Below are 11,122 nucleotides of genomic sequence, written 5' to 3'. Positions count from 1 at the left end.
AATCTTTGTGTGTTTTGAAGTAGATTGCAAAAACTGTTTAGCCAGCGTTTGCTAAAAGTGAGAGCTGGATAGGACTGATAGGCAATTAATAGAAGAAAATGATATTTGGGGTTCTTTGTGAAACCTTTAGACCTGCTCCTTCACAGTTTTGCAGTCCTCAACAGAGAATAAAGTTGTTTTCCTCCCTTTGTCCTCTTGCTTTCCCACTCACCTTTGTCAAATCCTAGCTGAGGACAATGAATAGTGGCATTTGTTTCTTTCTTTTGACGTTAAAGGTGGTGCAGCTCTATGAAGGAAAGGGCCATTAGTTTGCAGATAAATCCATGGGGACACTCAAGTGCCAAAGCCAATAATCAATTTTTTCATCAGCTTCAATTGTAGTTTGCAAGACTGAAATTATGCAAATGAAAGCTTATAGCCACACATACATTTGTGGACAAGGCACTTTAACTGCAGGGAGGCAATAGTCTTAGGATAGCTTTGGAACTCACATCTTTTGGCATTATCTGGCTTTCTGGCCTCATGGCTCATTAGTCCAGGGGTGTGTGTGTGTGTGTGTGTGTTACAGAAACTGAGAGAAAGACAGAAAGGAAGAGACTAAGAGAGGAATACAAAATGGGGAGAGGTAGTTAGTTACCACCATTTAGTTGTATAGTAGGATTTCTATTACCTGCTTGGCTTTGGAAGGGGCCACACATACCTGTGGTAGACTCTGTTGGTTGCTTATGTTCCATTCCAATGCACTCAGCCCCTGGATATAAGTCACTTTTGGTATAAAGCAATTATGACAATCTTGTTGCTCCTTACCAATGACTTACCTGGGATGGCTATGTGATCCTGTTCTGGAAAATAAAGTGTGAGGAATATGCTGGGGAAGTCCTACTGTTGTGTGAAGACAGGCTCGTTGGAGCATTGTTGTTAGCCACTTTTTTTTATTTTTTTTTGATGGAGTCTCGCTCTTGTGGCCCAGGCTGGAGTGCAGTGGCATGATCTTGACTCACTGCAATCTGCCTCCTGGGTTCGCGCGATTCTCCTGCCTCAGCCTCCCGAGTAGCTGGGATTACAGGCATGTGCCACCATGCCCAGCTAATTTTTTTGTATTTTTAGTAGAGACAGGGTTTCATCATGTTGGTCAGGATGGTCTTGAACTCCTGACTTTAGGTGATCTGCCTGCCTTGGCCTCCCAAAGTGCTGGAATTACAGATGTGAGCCACCACACCTGGCCATTGTTAACTATCTTTAACCTTGAGGGAAAACATTGAATACATACCAAAACTGGTTGAGCAGAAAATTTGAAGGAGCTTGTGTCTTTGATGAAATCATTGAACCGTTGACTCAATCTGGGGCTGGCTTTTCTCTGGTCAGATATGTGGCTTAAGCCTATCAGTCAAGTTTTCTGTTACTTGCAAAAACTATTCCTAATTGATACAGTATCATAACAAGAATTATGTATTATAATTTGCTTTTTAAATCTCACACTACAGAGCTCTTACACTGTAATTAATAGGACAATTTAGTCACACAGAAAATGACATAAGCTAGTAACACAAAATCAACAGAGAAGACACTTGAATATTATAAATAACTAAATAAGACATTAATTTAGCAAATATATAATGCATAAATATGCCTTATTAGTTTGATGCCAATTATCCTTATAAAATTATCCAAGCTTAATTATCATCCTTCTATATCATATTAATATCAGTATCTGTATCCAATTTGGATACACTGGTATTTGCAAGTTAGTTGATGTTGTTGTTAATGCCTCCATAAAGCAAGAACATATTTCAATACATTTAAAACAACATAGCACTGGTACAGGTCACATATGAGGGTGAATTCTGGAAAAGTAGGCTCTAAAATAACAGATTACCTACAGTGTTCAAGATATCTGTGACCGAAGTGTTGATGACCTAGAGTGTTTGTCCTTTCTCTGCCCTACTTTGCTCTCTGGTGAATAGCAAGAGAATATCCAGAGGCGCTGGAATAATGAGCAGGAGGAAAACATGTGGTAGGTTTGAACATGCTATTGACTAGAACACTGGTATCTTGGTATTTGAACCCCTACTCTATGTATATTTTCTCAAGCACTGCTTGCACATTATGCAGGAATGCTTGGCATTGGCACAGTAAATAGAACATCTAGCTCCTTGATGCTCAAGTGTTGAGACAGCAGTTGTTCTTAGGCCAGCACATTTTCATCCTGAATGAAAGCAACCTAAAGTCTTTAAGGGATTATTAGGGAAAGAATTATTTTCTCAGTGATTCAAAGTCAGCTGTGGAGGCCTTTAGTACAGTTTATGCTTCTTCAGCTCCCCTCTCTTCCACCTTTGGCATGCTTACAATTGGATGAAGTGCTTTTCCTGAAATAGCAATCACTCTTAAATCCATTAGCTGGAAACTGAAATGTTTCCCTAATTGTTTAAAGTCTCATTGTGAAAAGGAAGTTACTACTATTGATTGGAATATGAGAGGAAACAATCCCAAGTTTGTGATTCTTTTCCTTTCTATAAACACAGTCAGATGAGACTGACACACTCAGAATCATCAGATTTACTTCTCAGAAGTTCCCTGTTCATTACTAGAAGTTTCTTGTCTGTGTTTCTTTGTGCCTGTATTAGTCAGGGTTCTCTAAAGGGACAGAACAATAGGATATATGTATATATGAAAGGGAGTTTATTAGGAGAATTGACTCACCTGATCACAGGGTAAAGTCCCACAATAGGCCGTCTGCAAGGTGAGGAGTGGGGAAACCAGTCGGAGTCCCAGAACCTCAAAAGAAGGGAAGCTGACAGTGCAGCTTTCAGTCTGTGGCCCAAGGTCCGAGAGCCCCTGGAAAATCACTGGTGTGAGGCCAAGAGTCCAAAAGCTGAAGAACTCGGAGTCCGATATCCAAGGTCAGGAAGCATCCAGCATGGGAGAAAGATGAGGGCCGGAAGACTCAGCAAGTCTGCTCTTTCCAACTTCTTCTGCCTGCTTTATTCTAGCAGAACTGGCAGCTGATTAGATGGTACCCACCCAGATTGAGGGTGGGTCTGCCTCTCCCAGTCCACTGACTCAAATGTTAATCTCCTTTGCCCACACTCTCACAGGCACACCCGGGGTCAATACTTTGCACCCTTCAATTCAATCAAGTTGATGCTCAACAATAACCATCACAGTGCCCAATCATTTCGTGTGTTTTGGGGGGAGGCGGATGAGTGTGCATGTGTTTGGGTTTGTTGACACTTTCTCTCCCTTAGTTTTCTTCTTGGGCCTCCCTTATGTGATTTGGATCTTTGTTTTATTTTCAAAATTTTTATTGATTTTTAAATAATTTTTATCACATTGTCAAGCCATCACTCTTTTTTTTTTATTTTTTATTTATTTATTTATTTTATTTTATTTTATTTTTTTTAAATTTATTTATTATTATCATACTTTAAGTTGTAGGGTACATGTGCATAACGTGCAGGTTTGTTACATATGTATACTTGTGCCATGTTGGTCTGCTGCACCCATCAACTCGTCATTTACATCAGGTATAACTCCCAATGCAATCCCTCCCCCCTCCCCCCTCCCCATGATAGGCCCCGGTGTGTGATGTTCCCCTTCCTGAGTCCAAGTGATCTCATTGTTCAGTTCCCACCTATGAGTGAGAACATGCGGTGTTTGGTTTTCTGTTCTTGTGATAGTTTGCTAAGAATGATGGTTTCCAGCTGCATCCATGTCCCTACAAAGGACGCAAACTCATCCTTTTTTATGGCTGCATAGTATTCCATGGTGTATATGTGCCACATTTTCTTAATCCAATCTGTCACTGATGGACATTTGGGTTGATTCCAAGTCTTTGCTATTGTGAATAGTGCTGCAATAAACATACGTGTGCATGTGTCTTTATAGCAGCATAATTTATAATCCTTTGGGTATATCCCCAGTAATGGGATGGCTGGGTCATATGGTACATCTAGTTCTAGATCCTTGAGGAATCGCCATACTGTTTTCCATAATGGTTGAACTAGTTTACAATCCCACCAACAGTGTAAAAGTGTTCCTATTTCTCCACATCCTCTCCAGCACCTGTTGTTTCCTGACTTTTGAATGATCGCCATTCTAACTGGTGTGAGATGGTATCTCATTGTGGTTTTGATTTGCATTTCTCTGATGGCCAGTGATGATGAGCATTTTTTCATGTGTCTGTTGGCTGTATGAATGTCTTCTTTTGAGAAATGTCTGTTCATATCCTTTGCCCACTTTTTGATGGGGTTGTTTGTTTTTTTCTTGTAAATTTGTTTGAGTTCTTTGTAGGTTCTGGATATTAGCCCTTTGTCAGATGAGTAGATTGCAAAAATTTTCTCCCATTCTGTAGGTTGCCTGTTCACTCTGATGGTAGTTTCTTTTGCAGTGCAGAAGCTCTTTAGTTTAATGAGATCCCATTTGTCAATTTTAGCTTTTGCTGCCGTTGCTTTTGGTGTTTTAGACATGAAGTCTTTGCCCATGCCTATGTCCTGAATGGTACTACCTAGGTTTTCCTCTAGGATTTTTATGGTATTAGGTCTAACATTTAAGTCTCTAATCCATCTTGAATTAATTTTCATATAAGGAGTAAGGAAAGGATCCAGTTTCAGCTTTCTACTTATGGCTAGCCAATTTTCCCAGCACCATTTATTAAATAGGGAATCCTTTCCCCATTTCTTGTTTCTCTCAGGTTTGTCAAAGATCAGATGGCTGTAGATGTGTGGTATTATTTCTGAGGACTCTGTTCTGTTCCATTGGTCTATATCTCTGTTTTGGTACCAGTACCATGCTGTTTTGGTTACTGTAGCCTTGTAGTATAGTTTGAAGTCAGGTAGCGTGATGCCTCCAGCTTTGTTCTTTTGACTTAGGATTGTCTTGGAGATGCGGGCTCTTTTTTGGTTCCAGATGAACTTTAAAGCAGTTTTTTCCAATTCTGTGAAGAAACTCATTGGTAGCTTGATGGGGATGGCATTGAATCTATAAATTACCTTGGGCAGTATGGCCATTTTCACGATATTGATTCTTCCTATCCATGAGCATGGTATGTTCTTCCATTTGTTTGTGTCCTCTTTTATTTCACTGAGCAGTGGTTTGTAGTTCTCCTTGAAGAGGTCCTTTACATCCCTTGTAAGTTGGATTCCTAGGTATTTGATTCTCTTTGAAGCAATTGTGAATGGAAGTTCATTCATGATTTGGCTCTGTGTTTGTCTGTTATTGGTGTATAAGAATGCTTGTGATTTTTGCACATTAATTTTGTATCCTGAGACTTTGCTGAAGTTGCTTATCAGCTTAAGGAGATTTTGGGCTGAGACAATGGGGTTTTCTAAATATACAATCATGTCATCTGCAAACAGGGACAATTTGACTTCTTCTTTTCCTAACTGAATACCTCTGATTTCTTTCTCTTGCCTAATTGCCCTAGCCAGAACTTCCAACACTATGTTGAATAGGAGTGGTGAGAGAGGGCATCCCTGTCTTGTGCCAGTTTTCAAAGGGAATGCTTCCAGTTTTTGCCCATTCAGTATGATATTGGCTGTGGGTTTGCCATAAATAGCTCTTATTATTTTGAGGTACGTTCCATCAATACCGAATTTATTGAGTGTTTTTAGCATGAAGGGCTGTTGAATTTTGTCAAAAGCCTTTTCTGCATCTATTGAGATAATCATGTGGTTCTTGTCTTTGGTTCTGTTTATATGCTGGATTATGTTTATTGATTTGCGAATGTTGAACCAGCCTTGCATCCCAGGGATGAAGCCCACTTGATCATGGTGGATAAGCTTTTTGATGTGTTGCTGAATCCGGTTTGCCAGTATTTTATTGAGGATTTTTGCATCGATGTTCATCAGGGATATTGGTCTAAAATTCTCTTTTTTTGTTGTATCTCTGCCAGGCTTTGGTATCAGGATGATGTTGGCCTCATAAAATGAGTTAGGGAGGATTCCCTCTTTTTCTATTGATTGGAATAGTTTCAGAAGGAATGGTACCAACTCCTCCTTGTACCTCTGGTAGAATTCAGCTGTGAATCCATCTGGTCCTGGACTTTTTTTGGTTGGTAGGCTATTAATTATTGCCTCAATTTCAGAGCCTACTATTGGTCTATTCAGGGATTCAACTTCTTCCTGGTTTAGTCTTGGAAGAGTGTAAGTGTCCAGGAAATTATCCATTTCTTCTAGGTTTTCCAGTTTATTTGCGTAGAGGTGTTTATAGTATTCTCTGATGGTAGTTTGTATTTCTGTGGGGTCGGTGGTGATATCCCCTTTATCATTTTTAATTGCGTCGATTTGATTCTTCTCTCTTTTCTTCTTTATTAGTCTTGCTAGTGGTCTGTCAATTTTGTTGATCTTTTCAAAAAACCAACTCCTGGATTCATTGATTTTTTGGAGCGTTTTTTGTGTCTCTATCTCCTTCAGTTCTGCTCTGATCTTAGTTATTTCTTGCCTTCTGCTAGCTTTCGAATGTGTTTGCTCTTGCTTCTCTAGTTCTTTTAATTGCGATGTTAGAGTGTCAATTTTTGATCTTTCCTGCTTTCTCTTGTGGGCATTTAGTGCTATAAATTTCCCTCTACACACTGCTTTAAATGTGTCCCAGAGATTCTGGTATGTTGTATCTTTGTTCTCATCGGTTTCAAAGAACATCTTTATTTCTGCCTTCATTTCGTGATGTACCCAGTAGTCATTCAGGAGCAGGTTGTTCAGTTTCCATGTAGTTGAGCGGATTTGATTGAGTTTCTTAGTCCTGAGTTCTAGTTTGATTGCACTGTGGTCTGAGAGACAGTTTGTTATAATTTCTGTTCTTGTACATTTGCTGAGGAGTGCTTTACTTCCAATTATATGGTCAATTTTGGAGTAAGTACGATGTGGTGCTGAGAAGAATGTATATTCTGTTGATTTGGGGTGGAGAGTTCTATAGATGTCTATTAGGTCTGCTTGCTGCAGAGATGAGTTCAATTCCTGGATATCCTTGTTAACTTTCTGTCTAGTTGATCTGTCTAATGTTGACAGTGGAGTGTTGAAGTCTCCCATTATTATTGTATGGGAGTCTAAGTCTCTTTGTAAGTCTCTAAGGACTTGCTTTATGAATCTGGGTGCTCCTGTATTGGGTGCATATATATTTAGGATAGTTAGCTCTTCCTGTTGAATTGATCTCTTTACCATTATGTAATGGCCTTCTTTGTCTCTTTTGATCTTTGATGGTTTAAAGTCTGTTTTATCAGAGACTAGGATTGCAACCCCTGCTTTTTTTTGTTCTCCATTTGCTTGGTAAATCTTCCTCCATCCCTTTATTTTGAGCCTATGTATGTCTCTGCGTGTGAGATGGGTCTCCTGAATACAGCAGACTGATGGGTCTTGACTCTTTATCCAGTTTGCCAGTCTGTGTCTTTTCATTGGAGCATTTAGTCCATTTACATTTAAGGTTAAGATTGTTATGTGTGAACTTGATCCTGCCATTATGATATTAACTGGTTATTTTGTTCGTTAGTTGATGCAGTTTCTTCCTAGCCTCGATGGTCTTTACATTTTGGCATGTTTTTGCAATGGCTGGTACCGGTTGTTCCTTTCCATGTTGAGTGCTTCCTTCAGGGTCTCTTGTAAGGCAGGCCTAGTGGTGACAAAATCTCTAAGCATTTGCTTATCTGTAAAGGATTTTATTTCTCCTTCACTTATGAAACTTAGTTTGGCTGGATATGAAATTCTGGGTTTAAAATTCTTTTCTTTAAGAATGTTGAATATTGGCCCCCACTCTCTTCTGGCTTGGAGAGTTTCTGCCGAGAGATCTGCTGTGAGTCTGATGGGCTTCCCTTTGTGGGTAACCCGACCTTTCTCTCTGGCTGCCCTTAAGATTTTTTCCTTCATTTCAACTTTGGTGAATCTGGCAATTATGTGTCTTGGAGTTGCTCTTCTCGAGGAGTATCTTTGTGGCGTTCTCTGTATTTCCTGGATTTGAATGTTGGCCTGCCCTACTAGGTTGGGGAAGTTCTCCTGGATGATATCCTGAAGAGTGTTTTCCAACTTGGTTCCATTTTCCCCCTCACTTTCAGGCACCCCAATCAGACGTAGATTTGGTCTTTTTACATAATCCCATACTTCTTGCAGGCTTTGTTCATTTCTTTTTCTTCTTTTTTCTTTTGGTTTCTCTTCTCGCTTCATTTCATTCATTTGATCCTCAATCGCTGATACTCTTTCTTCCAGTTGATCGAGTCGGTTACTGAAGCTTGTGCATTTGTCACGTATTTCTCATGTCATGGTTTTCATCTCTTTCATTTCGTTTATGACCTTCTCTGCATTAATTACTCTAGCCGTCAATTCTTCCACTTTTTTTTCAAGATTTTTAGTTTCTTTGCGCTGGGTATGTAATTCCTCCTTTAGCTCTGAGAAATTCGATGGACTGAAGCCTTCTTCTCTCATCTCGTCAAAGTCATTTTCCGTCCAGCTTTGATCCATTGCTGGCGATGAGCTGCGCTCCTTTGCCGGGGGAGATGCGCTCTTATTTTTTGAATTTCCAGCTTTTCTGCCCTGCTTTTTCCCCATCTTTGTGGTTTTATCTGCCTCTGGTCTTTGATGATGGTGATGTACTGATGGGGTTTTGGTGTAGGTGTCCTTCCTGTTTGATAGTTTTCCTTCTAACAGTCAGGACCCTCAGCTGTAGGTCTGTTGGAGATTGCTTGAGGTCCACTCCAGACCCTGTTTGCCTGGGTATCAGCAGCAGAGGCTGCAGAAGATAGAATATTTCTGAACCGCGAGTGTACCTGTCTGATTCTTGCTTTGGAAGCTTCCTCTCAGGGGTTTACTCCATCCTGTGAGGTGTGGGGTGTCAGACTGCCCCTAGTGGGGGATGTCTCCCAGTTAGGCTACTCAGGGGTCAGGGACCCACTTGAGCAGGCAGTCTGTCCCTTCTCAGATCTCAACCTCTGTGTTGGGAGATCCACTGCTCTCTTCAAAGCTGTCAGACAGAGTCGTTTGCGTCTGCAGAGCTTTCTGCTGCTTTTTTGTTGTTGTTGTTGTTGTGTAGCTGTGCCCTGTCCCCAGAGGTGGAGTCTACAGAGACAGGCAGGTTTCCTTGAGCTGCTGTGAGCTCCACCCAGTTGGAGCTTCCCAGCAGCTTTGTTTACCTACTTAAGCCTCAGCAATGGCGGGCGCCCCTCCCCCAGCCTGGCTGCTGCCTTGCCGGTAGATCACAGACTGCTGTGCTAGCAATGAGGGAGGCTCCGTGGGCGTGGGACCCTCCCGGCCAGGTGTGGGATATGATCTCCTGGTGTGCCTGTTTGCTTAAAGCGCAATATTGGGGTGGGAGTTACCCGATTTTCCAGGTGTTGTGTGTCTCAGTTCCCCTGGCTAGGAAAAGGGATTCCCTTCCCCCTTGCGCTTCCCAGGTGAGGCGATGCCTCGCCCTGCTTCAGCTCTCGCTGGTCGGGCTGCAGCAGCTGACCAGCACCGATCGTCCGGCACTCCCCAGTGAGATGAACCCAGTACCTCAGTTGAAAATGCAGAAATCACCGGTCTTCTGTGTCGCTCGCGCTGGGAGTTGGAGACTGGAGCTGTTCCTATTCGGCCATCTTGCTCCGCCCCTGCCATCACTCTTTTAAAAGTTAGTTGGCTCAGATGCAGAAAATTGAAACTGCATTCCTTCCTTATACAAAAATTAACTCAAGATGGATTAAAAACTTAAATGGAAGACCCAAGACTATAAAAACCCTAGAAGAAAATCTAGGAAGTACCATTCAGGACATAAGCATGGGTAAATATTTCATGATGAATACACCAAAAGTAACTGTAACAAAAGCAAAATTGATAAATGGGATCTAATTAAACTAAAGTTCTGTAGAGCAAAATAAACTATCATCAGAATGACTAGACAACTTATAGAATGGGAAAAAATTTTTGCAATCTATCCAATTGACAAAGGCCTAATATCTAGAGTCTACAAGGAACTTAAACAAATTTACAAGAAAAAAACAAGCAACCCCATTAAAAAGTGGGCAAAGGATATGAACAGACACTTCTTAAAAGAAGACATTCATGTGGCCAACAAACATGAAAAAACCTCAACATCACTGATTATTAGAGAAAAGCAAATCAAAACCACAATGAGATACCATCTCATGCCAGTCAGAAAAGAAAAGTCCAGAAACAGCATATCAGCAGATGCTGGTGAGGTTGCAGAGAAAGAGTAACTCTTTTACATTGCTGGTGGGAGTGTAAATTTGTTCATGAGTTGTGGAAGATAGTGTGGCAATTCTTCAAAGATCTAAAAGCAGAAAACCATTTGACCCAGCAATTCTATTACTGGGTATATACCCAAAGGAATATAAATCATTCTGTTATAAACAAACACGCACGTATATGTTCATTGCAGAACTATTCACAATAGCAAAGACATGAAATGCCCATGAATAGCAGACTGGATAAAGAAAGTGTGGTACATATATATCATGGAATACAATGCAGCCATAAAAAGGAACGATATTATGTCCTTTGCAGGGAAATGGATAGAGCTCCTCAGCAAACTAACACAAAACAGAAAACCAAACACGTCATGTTCTCACTTATAAGTAGGAGCTGAACAATGAGAGCACATAGGCACATGTGGGGGAACAACATACACTAGGGCCTGTCAGGGGTGGGGTCGGTGTCGGGGGAGACCATGAGGAAGAATAGCTAAGGGATGCTGGGCTTAATACCTAGGTGGTGGATTGATCCATGCAGCAAACTACTATGGCCTATGTTTACCTATGTAACAAACCTGAACTTAAAATAAATGTTGAAGAAAAAACCAAAAAGTTAGTTGGTTGAACCCTACTGCTGGAATATGGCACTTCTTTTCCTCTCTTCTCCAACAGTCATTTCAGTTAATCTCAAGCACTAACTTTTAGCCATTGCTCCATATTTGTAATCCCAATGACTCATTTTTTTTTGGCCATGGCCTTTAGCTATGTATCTCCAGTACCTAGAACAGTGCCTGGCACTTAGTGGGTGGTGATTAATATTTTTAAGCAATTGAAACATTTAGGTTTTTTTTTTTTTTAACTTCTCTGTAACCCAATAAATTGACCCAAATGAAAGCCATTCAAATTGAGGAGTTTTTTGCTTCTCTCTTAACTGGACCAGGAGTGTTGAACAATTTT

This window comes from Theropithecus gelada, chromosome 6 (assembly GCF_003255815.1).
Source record: "Theropithecus gelada isolate Dixy chromosome 6, Tgel_1.0, whole genome shotgun sequence".
NCBI classification, from domain to species: domain Eukaryota; kingdom Metazoa; phylum Chordata; class Mammalia; order Primates; family Cercopithecidae; genus Theropithecus; species Theropithecus gelada.
The sequence above is the reverse complement of the archived record's forward strand: the minus strand, read 5'-3'. Positions refer to the sequence as shown.